At 49.1% G+C, this 18,428-nt stretch overlaps 1 protein-coding gene across 3 annotated transcripts in view; it reads right to left on the bottom strand.

Annotated features, from left to right (window-relative positions):
• The window catches only part of LOC144755728 (uncharacterized), a 41,965-nt gene extending 24,889 nt beyond the window's left edge, over positions 1–17,076 (bottom strand). For 2 of the 3 annotated variants that reach the window (XR_013594961.1, XM_078644920.1), the window contains exon 1: positions 15,184–15,290. The gene's annotated coding sequence lies outside the window, so the exon portion shown is untranslated. Of the gene's footprint in view, positions 1–15,183; positions 15,291–16,984 lie in introns of those variants that run through there. The other variant, XM_078644921.1, reaches the window with a different exon arrangement.
• Between the last annotated feature and the right edge of the window lie 1,352 nt (positions 17,077–18,428).

Below are 18,428 nucleotides of genomic sequence, written 5' to 3'. Positions count from 1 at the left end.
CAAGCACTCTCAGGAACAGCTCGAGATTCTGGAGTGTTGTGAATTGGCCCTTTTTTGATCAGGAAGAGGGGGGGCCTAGATTCATACATTACAGAGGAGGAATGGGTTCTCCACTTCAAATCTATGTTTGATTGCCCTCTTGAGTTTAATCACAGAAAAAGCCGGGACATGAAGGACCCTGTAATAACTTTTCATAGGGGTGAGATTTTGGATGGTATTATAGGACTATCTGTAAACAAAGCACCAGGTCCAGATGGGATCCCCCAAATGTATTCAAATTGGACCCCTGTTCTGGGCCCCGATACTGGAGAAAGTATTTAATGCAGCTGCAAAGAATGGCTGTCCCCAGTTTTGGGCCTCTTCCACTATAGTCCCTGTTTTCAAGAAGGGTATCCGGAATAGCACCCACTGTTACAGACCAATTTCACTTTTTGATTCAGTGGTCAAAGTGGTGGGTCGCAACATTTTAGAGAGACTATCAACATGGGCAGAGGAGCACAAGATTATGTTGGATGTCCAGTATGGATTCCGGCCGGGACGCTCTACTGTTGCTCAGTGTCCTAACTTATCTATGATACGGAGCAAATATACTGTTGCTCGCCCCGGAACTATCCATCTTGCTCTCATGGACTTGTCATCTGCGTTCGACTGTGTAAACAGGGTCAAACTGTGGCAGTCCATGAGGGCAATTGGGGTGGAGAACAGCATTGTTAATTTTCTTGAGGACCTGCATATGTCAACTAAAGCTAATGTTAGGTTCTCACGGGATCTGCAGGTAACTAGGGACTTGGAGATTAAGAGGGGAGTCCGGCAGGGATGCATTTTGGCACCTTTTTTATTTAATTTTTATATAAATGATTTGGATAGTGCATTAAGGGAAACTGGAGTTGATTACCCTTATGTGGGACGGCGTGGTATCCCGGTCCTGCTATACGCGGACGACGCTTCCTCATATCCAGGACCGAAATGGGTTTGCAATCCCTTTTATCCACATTCTATAGATTCATTACTGATCGAGACTTGGCAATTAATAACTTCAAGTCCTATGTCATGAAAGTGGGGCATCAATCGAAAATGTTTTAATTTCAGCGTTGGCCCCTCCAGGATCCCCTGCAGAAACCAACAGGAGCTATGTTGCATGTTTACCAAGCCAAAAGCTTGGCCATAGCCACCTATGGTAGTGAAATTTGTCGATATATTGCTGCAGACTCCCTCCAGGTAGGGGAGAATGATTTTCTGAAACGCTTATTATGTGTTCCGCATGGAACCTCTAATTTAGCAGTCCACAAGGAACTGGGGGTCCCCAATTTAAGTGATGCTCTTGCTCTGCGACCCCTGTCATTTGGCTAAAGTGTTGGCTGAACAAAGATCTAACTCTCAACCACCTGATTTTAAGAGAGTGTATGTACCTTGATAATTCAGCTTGTATTTCCTGGCTAAGGTATATCAAAAGAAGTTTTGAAGAGATAGGGCGGGGTGACCCTTTTTCTAAACCTGATACTATCGTCAAGAAGGATGTGGAATTAACTAAGATAGCCTTCTTGGCCCTAAGGAAAGCAGATAGGGAAGCTGAAGAGGTGCTGAAACCTAGTGTTCGGATGTATTTAACACTCAAGACAACTCCGTCAACAGAACCTTATCCTATGGGGTCTCTGTCAACACATGAGAAATTTTTGTTTACCAGGTTTCGGGTGAACCTCTTCCACCTTTTGCTAGCTAGACCGAAGGGTTCTCACAGAAGTCAAGTGCTAGATCCCTGCGGCTGCGACAGACAGTCTCCGCAGGATTTGCTGCACTTTTTGTTTTTATGCAAACTGTATGAAATTCCCTGTAGGCATTTTTTGGTTCCTATCTTAAAAAGATAGAATTTTAGACAGGTTCGACCGGCCCTTGTGTATTTTCAATTGCTGAAAGAGGATTGTATCTTTTTTATAGTATGGTTTTTAAAAGCTTCTATGAAATCTAGGACCTGTATGGATGAGTAAAGTTCGGCTATCTAGGCACGTTTTTCAATTGAGTTGAATTTTATTGTGGTACAGGATATCTTTTTAAATCATGTATTAATATATAATTGTGTTTATGTATTTTTATCTGTGTAACTTTTATGTTTTTGTGAACAAAATCTGAATAAAGTTTTTTTTTATTTGATTTGATTTTCTTCTGCTTTCCCTATTTCTGACCATAGTCAGGCTTGTTCCAGTTCTGCTCACGTTTGTATTATTTTCCTTTGTGTGAACCCTGAGCTCGTTAAGCCTGTGCTTTACTAACTTTTGGGCCCTCTGATGTGTCCTGCTTTTACTGGCTTCTAGTTGCATTCCCTATGTCTGGTGGGTTTTGAATGGTGTTGTTTGGTGAGTTGTTGGCCATAGGGCTGTTGCTTGCATTGTTCCCCAGTTCTTGTTGTATTCCAGTGTCTGCCATGTGGTTCTCACACGGGCTCAGTTGGTTGAGGTTGTTATCTTCTATCGGTATGGTACCCACTTGCTTACTGTCGCTATTTCTGGTTTCAGCCCTTCCGGTGATACCTTGATCCTACTTCTTTCCGGCTCTGTTGTCAGTTTTGTCTGGGTCTTCCTCTGGGCAGATTCTTCTTGTGTGGCTGATCAGAGTCTGGTGGTGTCCTGCTTTTTGACCCTGGTGGGCTCGTCCTTTTCTTTCCCTGATGTGTGGCACTGCTTGGGTGATTTTCAGGGGCATTCTCAATGTGCGCTGGAACCGAACTGAGCAGACTTCATAATCTTCATTTTTGTGCAGTTCATCCCTCTTGTGTTTCCCTTCTCGTTCTTTCTGCCAGTATCATGTTAGGTGTTGTTCCATGTTATCCAAATGTATGAGATCTACTGTACCGCCTTGGTGCATCCTTAAAGAGTGGAGAATGGGACAATGAAGGGGAGGAAGTAGTTGATCACTTAACGGTAACCTCCAATTTTCCCATTCTCCATTCTTGGTCCATGTACTTAGTTCCTTTCTCCTTCCCAGAGATGATTTGTTTCAAAGTCTGTGTGATGCTTGCTCAGTTATGGTCCATGATGATGGTTTGGTGGGCCTTCCCTCTGCAGATGCACCCAAAGAGGGGTGGCCCCTGCAGCCACTGGAGCCAATCTAACTCTTTCAAGACTTTAGTGTAGTGGTGCAGTCTAGCTTATGCACGCCACGTACAGACGTGACGTGCGGCCGCCATGTTAGGGCTGCGCGCGCAGCGCGCACTCAGAAGCGCGAAAAGCCGACACGGAGGAGATGAGGCTCGGCGCTCTTTAGGGATTAAATAATTAATAAAAACGAGTTACACCAGAAACCTGCAGCGTCCTCATTGGGGGGGAAACCTAACATTACAATGGCGACGAGGGTGGGATACTAGACCCCCCTGCCCACCCTGCAGAAAACCAGACCACCAGGAAACCAGCTGACACCGGTGGCCAGAGGGCACATAGTGAGGAATAGAACCACGAGAAACCTGCAGCCAGGAGGAGCAAGAAGCCGGGAGGCGACCAGCAGTCCCACACAGGTACTACACCCTAAAGAGCGCGGCAGAGCTCAGCACAGCCCAGGGGAGGTGATCGCCAGCCCGAAGAGGGTAGCCCACACCCCAGAGACGTCAAGCAAGCGCGCCTGAGCACGCGACGACCCACCGGACAGGGAGGACTGCGCTGGATCCCCCAGGCAAGATTGAGGGGGCGGACGAAGGCTCTCCCCAAGTGCAAACAGGCAAGGAAGAGCAGGACAACACGCCAGGAAGCCCCAGAGGCCAAGCGAGCGTGCCTTCCACGATGAAGAGCGAGAAAATGAGTGCGCAGGCGGGGTACGCGATGGCGCCAGTGCAGTTCCTGCCCAGACCAGGAGAACCGCTTATGAAGTGGGAAGACTGGAGGGAATACATCGATAATTTCATAGGAGTCTTGGAGGATGAAAATGAAGAACAATTCAATCCCAAGAGGAAGAAACGCATATTGTTGCTCAACCTGGGCCCAAAAGGCCTGAGAATTTACAAAAGCCTGGTCCCAAAACAAAGAGGAAGCACCGACGTGGATGTGTATGCCCATGCCATCGAAGACCTGAACGAGCACTACAGACCGGCGGTGTGTGTCTCGGTGGACAGGTTCAATTTCCAGCAAAGGAAACAACGGCCGGGAGAGACAGTAGAGGAATATGTTGCGGCCTTGAAGAGACTAGCGTCCACGTGCAAATATGATAATTGGGAAGAGGAGTTCATCAAAGACCAGGTGGTGATGCATACCACGAGCACAGCGGTGCAAGACAAGTTGTGGGCCAGCGGTGACACCACCCTAAATGAGGTGATGGTTATAGTCAAAAGGGCAGAACTGGCGCCCAGGTGTGCGGAAGCAACGAGAAAAGAGACAGCCCCCAACACCATGGTGAACAGAATAGACGAGGAGGAGCCTTGCAGGGACTACAAGAACAAAGGTTCGGCGGCAAAGGGACCCAACAAATGGCAAGGCAACCCAGGCCCTCCAGGGAAACAAGCGGGAAGTAGCAAGAAACCATGCTATCGGTGCGGGAGTTGGACGCACGAGGCGCACGACAGGAAGTGCCCGGCATTCCGCGCCAAATGTCTGTACTGCGGGATAGTGGGCCACTATGAGAAGGTGTGTCGGAGGAAGTCCTCGAAGAGCATGGTGAAGTATGTCGGACAGGACAGCGAAGAACAAGAAGAGGGCGCAGAGGAAGACGTTGTCACCATCATCTACATAGAAGATCAAGCACTAAGCGTAGATGGCCAGGTGTTGAACGTTGATGGCAAGAGAATGATGAAATCGGTCCTGGAGATGCTGATTGGCGGAATTCCGATAAAGGTCGTGGCTGACACCGGTTCACCCTACACCATCATCCAAAGAGCGGTGTGGGAGGAGAGTTTTGCACAACACCTAGGCCCAGAACTGGAGAAGCTGGACATCCGCCCGGTGACGTACAACGGGGACCGCATTCCCATGGCAGGATTCAGACCATTAGATTTCAAGTTCAGAGGCCGGTCAGCGTTCTGCAAACTGTACATATCTGAGAGAGGACCCTCGGTCCTAGGATGGCTCGACCAAGGCGACCTGGGCATCAAGCTGGACCCAGGGGGCAAGGAACAGATACTACTCACAGAACCGGGAACCTGGCCTGACCTAGACAAATGGAAAGAAGAGTACCCCAAGGTATTTGGGGGCACAGTTGGAAGGATGGAGAAATTTGCGCACAAGATAGTCTTGAAGGACGATGCAGTACCGGTCGCCCACAAAGTGAGGAATGTACCTCTGGCGGTGAGGGACGCAGTGCAAGAAGAACTACAGGACCTGGAAAGGAAAGGGATCATCGAACCCATCACGTGCGCCGAGTGGCTCGCGCCCCTAGTGGTAGTGAAGAAGCCAAGCGGGAAGATCAGGCTGTGTGTCGACCTACGCGAATTGAACAAGAGCATAGTGGTGGAAAAGTTCCCCTTGCCCCGGATTGAGGAAATGCTAGCCAGAACCAGGGGAGTCAAATGGTATTCCACGATAGACCTGACCTCCGCCTACCACCAGATCGCCCTGCATCCGGAAAGCCGAAAGCTCACGTCCTTCATCACCCCATTCGGGTGCTACCAGTTCCGCCGCATGCCGTTCGGGCTAGCCTCGGCGGCTGCGGTGTTCCAAAAGTTGATACACCAACTATTCAAAGACACCGATGGAGTCCAATATTTTCAGGGCGACATCCTGGTAATGGGACGAGACAGGACGGATATCGACAGCAAACTGGGAAAGGTGCTAAAGATCCTCGAGAGCAAGGGCCTCACAGCCGAATGGACCAAGTGCCGGATAGGAATGGAGTCTGTCACGTACCTGGGGCATGAGATAGGGGTGCGAGGGGTTACCCCGAAAGCAGACAATGTGAGAGCCATCTGCGATGCACCACCGCCTTCCAACAAAGAAGAAGTCCGATCGTTCCTCGGAATGGCGGAATATTATAGTAAGTTCGTGCAGCACTTCGCATCCAAAACCCATCACATGAGGCAGCTGACACGAGACAACACGGAATTCTGCTGGTCGGAGGCAGCGCAAGGTGAATTTGAGATCATCAAGAGAGAGGTGGCCGGAGCAGTCCCACTCCAAGGATATGACCCCCAAGGAACCACGGTACTAACCACGGACGCCAGCGACAAGGGGTTGGGCGCCGTATTTATGCAAGATCGAGGTCAAGGGAGAATGGAAACGATCAGCTTTGCATCCCGCACGCTCAGTGAGACCGAGAAGAAGTACAGTGTAATTGAAAAGGAGATGCTGGCGGTCGTATGGGCCATGACCAGGTTCAGACAGTTCTTGTGGGGCACACGGTTCTTGTTAAGGACAGATCACAAACCCTTACTGAAGGTGCTAACGTCCAGCGGACACGCAAGTGCCACGCCGCGGATCTCAAAGATGACCCTCAAGTTGCTAGAATTTAGGTACGACGTAGAACACATCCCAGGCAGTAGGAACAAGGTGGCAGACTACCTGAGTAGAGCGGCAGCTATGGATCAGACTGGAGAGGACCGAGCAGGGGCGGAAGAAATGGTGGCACTCATGGAAGACCAAGAGAATACCATTGGACATCAGGAATGGAGGCAGGCCTATGGGAAAGATCAGGTTCTTTTTTTTAATTTTTTTTTTGAAAACCTTTATTGTACAAAGAAAGCTCACAAATACGGGCCTACAACCCACGAGGGCTGGCCACCACATGGTAGATAACGTAATAAATGAAAAACAAAGTTTCAACAGGATATGTCACCAGGAGCACAGGAGAAACAATAAGAGCATCGAGCAATCAGCAAGAACAGGACAATAAAAGGTTAATTTTCTAATGCGGGGTGGGGAAACAGAAGAATCATGGGCCGTGCAAAAAACAACCAGGGAGGGGCCGCGGCAAGCCGCCATCTTACGATCACAGAATGACAAAAGAGGCCATACCAACATAGCTATCAAAGAGTATAAACGTAATCGGAATATAAAGAAACGACAATGGCATCAATCAAATCGCACCTACCCGTCGCCGCCCCCACCCAAATTGAGGAGACATGATCAAAAAGGCCCACAGAACAAAAGACAATACGATACGCATCCCAACAAAATAAAAGGACCCCCATAAAGGAGGAAAAAGGGGAGAGGGAAAAAGGGAACGAAAGAAGGGACTCCCACCAAACCACGCACCCCCAGGAGTGAAAGCAGGATAATAGAGTCCGGCAAGCGACATAGCAAAAATCGATACCGAATTACCCAGCGAGCTACAATCAGATACATACCGGAATACGAAAGTCACAGAAACTCCCCAGGGGGATACAGGAGGAGACGGAGTCCCGGAAAAAGTGAACACACAAGAGCCATAGAACAGAAAAAGAGGAAATAAGGGAGGAAAAAGACCCCCCAATACGGACAGACCCCCCCAACCCACCCCTAAAGCCCACCCTGCACCCCTGCAGAAGGCTACGGCCTACCCCCCCGCAGCGTGCCTGTCGCCCTAATTAGAACCCGAAATATAGCGGAGCAAAGTTAAGTCGGAAACAAAGACAAAAACGGGAAGGGAAGAGAAGGAAACGAGGGATGGGAAACACACACAGACATACACGGGGGAGGGCCGGGAGACAGGAGTAAACGCACCCAGCCACCCGCCTGAGTCGAGGAGCCAGGTCCCCGGGAAGCCAAAGAACATCGGGTTAAAGTCCAGGGGCACCAGTCAATCACACAGAACCATACCGGGACAGGTTGACCGTCCAAACCAGTGCAAGACTACCGCACACAGATGCCAATATACATCAGCCCTGTCCTTGTTTGTCCAAAGTGGAAACGGTCCGATCCAGCGAGGACCAGGTTACGAAGAACAGGAGACAGACAGCAGGAAGATCCAACGGCAGTCCGGAAAAGGCACGTAAAGTGGAACACGGACGATCCAGGAAAGTCACGAAGTGTAGCAACCGATGCAGGCACAAGTCCAAGGATATGTCCAGGAGAACCGACCCATCTAGGCCAGCACAGGAGACATCGCCGGGCAGCAGCGACCGAAAGGAAGCGGGAGAGTCATGAAGGCCAGGCCAAGTAAAATCCAGCTCCCGGGCCCGAGAAAAAGAAGGTAGCGCAGGAGGAGGAGGCGCCATCAAGTTCCGTACAGCAGCAGACGCGGTCGGAGCCGGGGCCAATTCCGCCAGGATAATTCCAGCCGCACCCCGCGGCGGCACAATCACATCTGGCCGTGGGGGCCCAGGAGGCCCGCCGTGAGGAACCATCTCCGAAGCTAGGATAGGCGCGGTCACACAGAGCCGCCAGGAGAGCAGGGTGTCCAGTAACTCCTTAAGTGTAGGAAAACATTCACAGTATCCGGCACCCGGGCCATGCGGCGGGCCCCCAGCGCTCGCCCAGGCCCGGTCAAGACACTCGGGGTCGGTCGCCATTTTGAGAGTCCGACAAGGCAGCGCGGCTGTAAATCTCCGCCGGGGCGGCAGTAAGGCAAACAAAGTCCCACTGACCGGCAACAGAGCACCCCGGGCAGGAAGGGGGGCCATCAGAAGAAAGGGATTCGCCGGCCACCCAACGCCGCCGGTCCCGTTCTCCCGATCAGGTTCTTGAGGAAGTAAAATCCTACATCACAGGGGGGTGGCCTGATAAGAGACTAACTCGTGGAGGCCTCAACCCATACTTCGAAGTCAGAGAAGAGTTGTCGATGGACGACCAAGGCGTGTTTGTATACAGAGGGGAGAAAGTCATCCCCCCAGCGGAAATCATCCCCAAACTACTGGACATGCTCCACGAGGGACACTTGGGGATAGGAAAACTGAAACTAAGGGCCAAGCAAAACTACTGGTGGCCAGGGATGGACGTAAGGGCCGAGAGGCATGTCAGGGACTGCCCACAGTGCCAAGGGGCAGACAAAACGCTCAAACCACTCCGTCCAGCCCTTGGCAAATTTGACCCCCCGAGGAATCCGTGGGAGGAGTTGTCAGTGGATATACTGGGCCCCATCCTGGATGTGCATGGAGTTCAGAAGTACGTATGTGTCCTGGTGGATAGGTACTCGAAATGGCCTGAGTTGAAAATAGACGAGGCGATGGATACAGAGACCATCATAAAGTTCCTGGCGGACACTTTTGTGAGGGAAGGCATCCCGAAGTCCATCCTAAGCGACAATGGCCCCAATTCAGATCAGAGAAATGGAGCAACTTTATGCAAAGAAATGGAATTGTAGCAAAGCACACGTCCATATACCACCCGGCTGGGAACGGACTGGAGGAGCGATTTAACAGGGTGGTGATGGGGTCTGTGCAGGCAGCCATCTCCAACAACAAGGACTGGGAAAGAGAGATTGAACGCATGGTGTGGGCGTACAGGATCACCCCCACAAGAACAGGGTACAGCCCTTTCCAAATACTGAGAGGCCGCGAACCATTCACCCGGGACAACCGTGTGTGGAAGGAAAAACTCATAACAAGTGAATGGTCCCCTGCAGTAGTGCGAGCCAACTTGGAAAAAGCACAAGCCAATTACTCTAGACACTACAATGCCCGGAGAAATGTGAAAGAGACCGAGCTGGAGAAAGGGGAATGGGTCTGAGTAAAAGTGGCCACGCTAAGGAGGAAAGGAGAGAGTAAATACAGCAAGCCCATGCAAGTCAAGGAAGTGATGGCTAGAGCGGCTTTGCTGAGTGACGGCAATGTGTGGTCACAGGATCGCATGGCTAGATGCAAGGGAGTGCAAGGTGGAGAAGACCCAGAAGATGTAAAAGAAGGGTCTCAGGAACAAGACCGAGCAGATGGAGAGTTGGAGGTGAGCAGAGGAGAACAGCGAAGAGAGAGAATGGACTATGGCGATCAGGAATCAGTTAGTGAAGCAGGAACGAGCAGACGAGATGGAGGCGCGACCGCGCTTGAAGGTGGAGGAAGGAGTGAAGAGACACAGGAAAGAGTGGTCCCGCCTCACCCCCTGAGACTTACACGGAGTGGTAGGGCGGTGATCAAGCCTGCAAGATTTCGAGACTTTGATATGAGCAACGGACAGTGAGTTAAATGTTTGTTTGGGAAAAAGGGGAGATATGTAGTGGCGCAGTCTAGCTTATGCACGTCACGTACAGACGTGACGTGCGGCCGCCATGTTAGGGCTGCGCGCGCAGCGCGCACTCAGAAGCGCGAAAAGCCGACACGGAGGAAATGAGGCTCGGCGCTCTTTAGGGATTAAATAATTAATAAAAACGAGTTACACCAGAAACCTGCAGCGTCCTCATTGGGGGGGAAACCTAACATTACCTTTAGGAAGCTTTGTAAGTGGTGCCTGGCCTGAGGAGATGCACCGTTCTCCTCCTGTTGGAAGTACTGAGATGAAGAAGGAACAGCCATGGTCTTGAAGATTAGGATGTAAGTAATCCAGCCATTACCACGTGGCCATTCAGGGCAAGGCATGGCGGGCTTTGTTTTATTCAGTGTGCCCACTCCATATCCAGTCTGCTGCAGAATGGACCTCTGAGTTCCTGCTGTGCGCAGTGTAACTGGCCAAAGCAGGGACGTGCCTATCATTCATGCTGCAGCTGCAGTGACGTCGGGCACGTGGGTCTGAGGGACCCACCACAGCCCAATTGTGCTTATATTATACTGCCCAGCGGAGGGTCAAAGAGCACATTTCCCTCGCTAGCATTAGGACCCACTGGCTCTTTTCGTGCGCCCCTGGGGAGAAAAGGCAGCATTGAGGATTAAATGGAACCACTGCGCAGAGATATGGAGCTACTGGCAAAACAGCCAGCAGCATGGGCTGCGGGGTAGGTTAGTGGCGTCACGAAACTTAAGGGGAGCTACGTGCAAAGTGTATAGGGAACTCAGTCAAGAGCTCTCATGCCATGGGCAGTGGCGTAACGAAACCTGAGAGGGCCCCCCTGCAGGTTATGTGGAGGGGGGCCCTCTGGAGCTCGGGGCCTGCGGGGGGCCTATGTTACGCCACAGGGGATGGTCGATTTTAAGCTCTAGCAGGGCCCTTAGACACACCTGTCTATGATGGTTGCGGAAGGGGTCGGCTCGCAGCGCTGCCAGTGCCCTAGGCTAAGGCGGGAGCCAATCACAGCCCGGCCGGAAGGTGCCGCGAGGCGCGTCCTCTACGCCCTTCTCTAAGTGGCGTCTCTTGTTCGGGCCCATGGCTCCGGTGCGCAGGGGCAGTCCGCTGTGCTCCTGTCAGAGGCCCGGGCCTCGACACATTGTTGGAGCACTCTGCGGGGCAGGCGCGTCAGCCGTAACAAGAGAGGGGCCAGCTTACTGGCCTTATAAAGAAAGCCCTGCCTGGGAGGCTAAATGCGGCCTCGGGCAGCGATAGGGCTTCCGTAGATAACGGCCGTTCCTCGAGGCCTGCCTGCGTCACGGGACCGTTCATGGCCGCCATGTTCTGAGGATAGCAGGTAATATTATACAGTTATCTCTGATTCACTGAAACACCGTCTGAAGCGAAAACTGCTTTAGCAGCTACAACCTCCTTGGACAGAGAGAGGATCCATCCACCCTGTTTGCAAGGGGAGAGAGAGGGTGTGGTCCGCCGGATAGATTGCCGACTTTGGTGCTAGAAACCAAGGTTCGAGTCTGGGGGTCGCGTCCACATCCTGTGATTCTGGGCAAATCACTTAATCTCCCCGTGCCTGAATGTGTCCTTGTGTAACGTTACCGGTGCTCATATAAAGCACCCCAATACCTTCAGTCGAGTTCGCGCTATATACATTTGTATAAAAAAAGAAATGTAGAGTGCTAACATAAAAGGTTCATTTCCTAGGAACTTAATCGCATATTTAAGGGATTCCCTGCCTGAGTTTCTCCATGTGATATTACGAACGCTCATAGTTGACTTATCTTCCTCTAGAGTAGGCAACGTTCTCTGCTGTGGTAGTACAGGACCCATCTCCGACGTTGTTTAGAGGATCAGCCTTCTTGGGCTCAGTCTCACCTTCTAAAACAGTGGCTTAAGTGCGATCACCCAATCGGACAACCACCATTCACTTTAATATTTATTTACTCTCCAAAGGCTTCAATGGATTGATCCTCAGTACTAGCCATTCACCCTCTTGGAGATTCAAAAGGTTGAAATGTAGGCCTCTTCCAGAGACTAAGCATGCGCAGAGTAAAATAAAACTCATCTCCTGAGGGGCCACAGTCCTTGGGTGCACAAGGATCAACTTTTGAGTTTTGTGCACTGCGCATGTAGTTCATGCCCTCTATGGAGGTGGCCTCAAACACCTCCTCCTTCTCTGTATCTCACCAGCTTCCTTCACCACCACCCCTATCGTTACTAGGTCTGGGAGTAATCTTAATGATGCTGTAGTATTCGGAGTAATTTTGGTAATTCCACATTAACCTTTGATGTGGAATTACCAATAATTACGCAACTATGCCCAATCACATATTTATGAGTAATTGAGGGGGGGTTAGCACAGAAACTATGAAGTTGGCTCGTGCTGCTGGTCATGTTGTTTTGCATTTAGCGCTTTTTTCCTATGGACGCGAGGATGCTAAATTCTTGGAATAAGTTGGGGGGAAATCTCACTGGCAGGACCGGACTGGGAACCGAAACCAGCCCTGGCAAACTGCTCGGCTGGCCCCTGGTGGGGGGCCGCTGGAGGGTGGCAGCAGGGTGCAGCCGAGCTGTTTGCTAGGGCAAGTTTCAGCCAATTTTGTTACAGGGGGCCGATATTGCAGCTATGCTGCAAAATCGGCCCCCGGTAACAAAAACAGCCCCCCAGGGGTCCAAAACTGGCCCCCACCCTGGCAGCCCACCAGGGAAACGCCCGGTGCCCGCTACGGCTAGTCCGGCCCTGCACACTGCTAGTGACTTTCTGCTGGATTTACCACTATTTCTTAGCACAAAATGCAGCCGTCATTCCATTTTGAATGGAAGGGGTTATTTTGTGCTAAAATAATAGCTCTAAATATAGAATTACTCTTCTCATGTAATTCTGCGGACTCTCACAAAATGTTTAAGTAATTCCTCCTGATTATGCTACACAGAATTACGCAAGTTACACCCATCCCTAATCGTCCCCTCTTGTGCCCGGAGTGTCTTTGTAAAATGAATGCTGGTCGCCTCTGGCACCCAGTACTCTTTAATCACCTATCCTCTTGGTGTCATGTAGCCCTATTCCTTTTCCCTCTGCCTATTCCTTTAGCACCTCTCACTCCCTTTCTTTGTATTTCTCTCCATGCCTTTTTTTCCGCTTCTTTCACCCCTCTCTATTTTTTTCTATTTATTTTCAGCCATTCCCTTCTTTCTTCATCTTTCGTCTCCCTTTCCGGGTGTGTTTTCTCCCTTTATTGCCAATTCTCGTTTTCTTTGTATTTCTCCCTCATTCTTCTCTTGTCTCTTTGCTAATGTATACTTCTTTCTGCCTCTCTGGATTGTCTTTCTCTCTTCCCCACACCCCTTATTTCCTCCCTCCTCTCTCACTGTCTCCCTTACTTCTTTCCCTACTTGTCCTCTGTTGCTTATTCTTGCCTTTCCCACTATTCATTGGTGTATCTCTCTTCGGTTATCCCTCTCAACCTTTATCTTACTTCATTCTACCCTTCCCTTATATTATTTGCTTTCATCCATTTTTGTTTGGCTCCCCCCCTCTGTTTCCTTCATTTGCATTCCCTTATTGATCTCTCAGTGTTCAGTTGTTTTCATCCCTTCTTGTGTTGTTATTTCTCTGTCTTTCTTCAATTGCTCCTTTACGCGAAAAGAGGGGACAGAGAGTTGTGCACAAGAGCAGTTGATGTCAGATCGGTTTCCTACAAACCTGGTCCTTTGACAAATGTGTGACTACTAGTAAAGTCCTCTACACTGCTCTCTTTAAACCGTGATGCCTATACAAATAGGCAGGCATTAAATTCAAGTGGAATACTTCAACATGCAAGATTGTCTTTCATGAGCCATATACAATTTTATGGCAGTAGGGAACGCTGCGCAAAGATAGTGTACATCAAAATCTATTTCTTATAAATCAATCTAGCATATACTCTAAGGTGGAGATACAACTCCTGCCATGGGTTGTAACAATAGGTATACAAAGTATGCCAGAAATTTTTTCACGACAACTCTCAACCTGAGCAACTCTAGAGAATATAAAAAGTCCAATCAATAATAGCTTTCCAAAGTTATGTTGTTTTCTGTATCTTCTTTATTTCCTCCAAAATAGATCCAGTCACTGGGTACAAATCATCAAATTATCTTCATATACAAGTAGCCAACTGATCTTTGCCAACACGTGTTTCGTCTGGCTTTACAGCCAAATGACTTTGTCAGGGCAATCTCACTATGTTTTAGATTGGATATCTTAAAAGATAGGATTCTCAATAACAAGTTCCTATATTTCTTGTTTTGTATATATCTCTCGCTCCTGACCCGCATTCGCTGGCTGATTCCTAATTAAGATTGATGAAACCTCAACTCGAGGTGAAGCCTCCTCTGGATTTCTCGTTGTAAAATTCAGAGTAATTATAATTCCCAAATATTAAATCCGCTATAGTACAGCGCGTGTTCGTGTCATTCTCATCATATCTCGGCGTCTTGCCTGTCTTTCATGAGCCCACTGAGTTGTGTAATTGAGTATAACCAATTGAGGGATCTTGACTCTTCTAAGTAAAAGGCTGAAACATGTACAAACTAATTTGCTTGGATGCAAGGTCAGCATATGGGCCCCGAAGCATCTGTCCTTTGATCTTGTAATCTTATCTAAGTCAGTCATAATAAAGAACTATTAGGGGTGTGCTTAAAACAATTTTCAGCTTTACCTATTTGAATACGAATCCGATCCCCCATATATGAAATCTAGAGCTCCCTCACATTTGGTGGGGTGTGATGAAAATTCGTATCATGACACATGCCACGAAATGTGAGTGAGGGTTTTTATCTGAAAATAGGAGATTCTTACATGAACCAAGCAGTAAACGTGCCACTCTTGACTCGGTTTACTACTGTCCACTTCTGTTTGCGATTTACCTTTCTTCAGTTGTCTCAATTCCCTTTCATTTTCTCACGATCACTGTTCCATTCTCTTTATTTTTGCGTCTTCTTTTCTCGCACGCCTCGCCCCTCCACTCTTGAACACTCTCTCAACGCTTGGCTGTCTATCTCGCTTCTCCTCTATCTTACACCCTCCTCCCGCTGTCTCTCAACCCTCCGTTTTCTCTATCTCTTACTCGTGCTTCTTGTGTCTTCTCCTCTTTTCTGTGTCTCCTACCTTTTCCTTTCCATTGTCTTTCTCTGTCTGCCGCCTTCTTAGCCTCTTTCTCGTGATTGTTCTCTTTGTCCTTTATTCCTGTTCTCTGTGTCGCCCTTCTATATCCTTACATCCCTCCCGTGATGCTCTGTTTGAGTCCTTCGTTTACTTTATGCCCCGTCCCATCGCCCATTGTTTCTCTTTGTCACATTTCTTTGTCTCTCCCCCACCCCTCGCCCTTTGCCTCCTCTGTTTCTGTATTCTCCCCCTCTCCTTTTACCCACCCCACCCCTCCCCTCTTCTTCTCTTTCTCTGTCTCCCCCGTTTCCCTTTCTTTGTCGCTGTTGCTTTGTTTCCCTTCACCACCTGTCTCCCCCTCTGCGCGCCCCCGGCTGCTGTGAGGTATGCTGCGTGTGCGGGTCCGAGATGCCTGCGGTGCTCGCTCTCCCCACAATGCCGTAATCGCCCCCTTCTCACTTCCTCGGTGATGGACGTTTCTAATCTCCCCCAGTAGCACAGGCGGCTATTCTTAGCGCCCCAGCACCACAAAAGGCTGTAGACAGTGTCCCTGGGGGGCCAGGAAGGCGGGGGCTACTTCATCACCAAGGACATTCGGCCAGAATTAGACAGAAGTCCTTTTGTACTTAGTAGCATCCAAGTCGCCCTTCCTTCTGTCGCGACCATGCTCCTCCTATTTCTGTACTCACCCCCTCTCCATCTTTTGCTATACCTTCCCAACTTCCTCTACCCTTTTTACTCTTGCCTACCCCCTACTCCCTCCCTCTCCTGCTTCTTTGGTCTAACTACAGTGCTTCTCTCTTAACTGTTGTTCTTTTCGTTGTTTTGCTTCCTTAGCCTACTGCCACCATTTAATAAATATATATATAGTGGGGTTTGGGTCCATCTAAAGCTGTATTTCTCACTCATCTGCTGGCTTGGTGGTGCATCTCCACCCTCTCCAGACCTACCATCGTGCACCACAATAAATTGAAATGCTGTGGCACACTATTGCATTTTGCAACGTGGTATTTTATTGATATTCATTACTTTTAGCACCATTTTGTCTTGTGATTTCAGCTAATAACATTAAGGTAGTTAAAGATCCGGCGCTGTTGCTGTTTGGAATGTGCTTCATAAGGATGTGCCCTAGACATGCTGGGGAGAAGAGAAGTGCGGGCCAATGAGCTCCTAGCTCTCGGAGGATGCCCGGGTTATTTATTAGTTACTGATACATATGGCTGTGAGAGGCCTGTACATAGTTCTTAGAATTGGCCCAAAGGCAGAAATAAGGGAGGGGAGGAGGACTATCAGGTCAACCCGAGCACTTTCTGTAAGGTCACTAGATGGCTCCGAGCAACCAGAGGACCATGTTCCAGGGCAGTTTTTTCCATCTACAACTATTTTTAAACCCTTACTTCACTCCGGGTTGTTGCCTTGCCCAGGACAGGAAACACCTTCCTTATGGCAGGGAGTTTCTAGCAAGTACAAAGTTTATCAAAATCTAGCGATTTCTCTGAACATCTGTGCCCTGACCTTAATACTAGAATTTAATAATCTATTTTTAGAACGAATTTCAGAGCTAAACATGAAGCAATATCATTTTTCATAAGACCCGGGCCTGACGCTGACTTTTTTTGTCTGTTACAAACACACATATTTATAACTTTGAAAGATAAACAATATAACTCTGTACTTTTAAGGATAATAACAAGTCAGATGGCAGCTTATGTTTTATATATGCAGTTAAAAGAAAGACACCCTTTCCCATAGTAGGGAGGACGACGATAGGCGGGTACGGGGGTGGAGGGGAGAGCCAACATACCTGCAGAGGTTGAACGTGTGCCCTTCATCGCCCTCCTCATGCTGGCTTGTAGCCTGATGGCCTGAACTGAGCGGTGACACAGACCAGGCTACTCTCCTGCCCGCACCACCATTGAAGGAAATAAACACCCCAGGAAGGATTGCTTCTCTTGTTTGCAGCCGAGTTTTGATAAGTTGCAGGCTTCACAGGGCTCAAAGGTTTTGTAGCAAGTCTGCGATTTGAAAATTGTGAAAACCGGAGTGAGTTTGTTTAAAAGGTGCTTCCATTGGGATGCATGAAGGACTATCTTAGATCAGAAAAATGCTCTATATCATCAACTCTTTGCCACTTCAACTCTTTAAGTCATATCTGCATTCTGTACAGAACGGAGGTCTGTTCTGCTGCTTATGTTTCCAGTAGTTGCAAAGCGTCTCTTACCTATATCGCTTCCTCCATTTTTCTTTCTCACTTTTCTTTCACACCCCTCTTACTCATTCTAGCCATACTCACTCTCTTACTCCCATCTCTTCTCTACCCACCGTCTTTCTGCAACTCTCCGCGCCCCTTTACCTTATCACAGATCCCCTTGTCCCAAAGTACTAAATGGACTTCACCCAGAGATTTTAATGCAAATGTAAAAGTGCAGGTACTCACTCTGTAAAGTACCAGTTTGCTGCTGAGAAGTGCAGGTACTCTCCCATTAAGTGTATTGCAGCACTGCTGAGATGTGCCGGTACTCTCTGTTTCTTATTAAAGAAGTGATGGTATTCAGAACCGGACAGTATCTGATAGTTTAAAGCACTGGACCAATTTCAAAGAACCTCGATTAAACCACGCTTACTAGACTCATCATTCGAAATCCACATTTAAAGTTCAGCATTCGATGTGGGTTGGACATGACTGACTCCCTAGGCATAGCAATTGCGTCGTCAATGGCACCCAGACGCCATGCCTGGTTGAGAACACCTGGCTATTCAGGGGATGTCCAGGCTTACCTTATGGACATGCCCTTTGATGGCTGTCACCACTTGGCAAAAAGAAAGACTCAGTACTGGAGTGCTTTAAGGACAGCAGGGCTACTGCCAGATCTTTGGGCCTATCCATGGCTCCTCACCAACCCCAGTTTACCTTTTGGCCCTTCTGTGGCTAAGGTAGGGGCTACCAACTATGTCCCTTCCTGACCAGCCACCAAGACCAACATGCTTCCCAGCCTTTTTGTGGCCGTATATGCGGCTCCCACAAACAACATGGTACCACGAGCCAGAGGTTGGACTAGTCCCCCTCAAAAAGACCCTTTTGTTAGCCCTCATACCTGCACCGGGACCAATTGGGAGGCAGAATTCACTATCACCTGCCCCTCTATCAGTCCATAATATCGGACTAGTGGGTTCTTTAAATCGTCCAGGGGGATACTCCATCCCCTTTATGAAACCCCCCTCCCATGCCACCTTTTCACAATGTAATG

This window comes from Lissotriton helveticus, chromosome 5_1 (genome assembly GCF_964261635.1).
Source record: "Lissotriton helveticus chromosome 5_1, aLisHel1.1, whole genome shotgun sequence".
NCBI lineage: Eukaryota > Metazoa > Chordata > Amphibia > Caudata > Salamandridae > Lissotriton > Lissotriton helveticus.
Note: the sequence above shows the minus strand (reverse complement) of the source record. Positions and strands in the feature narration are given on the sequence as shown.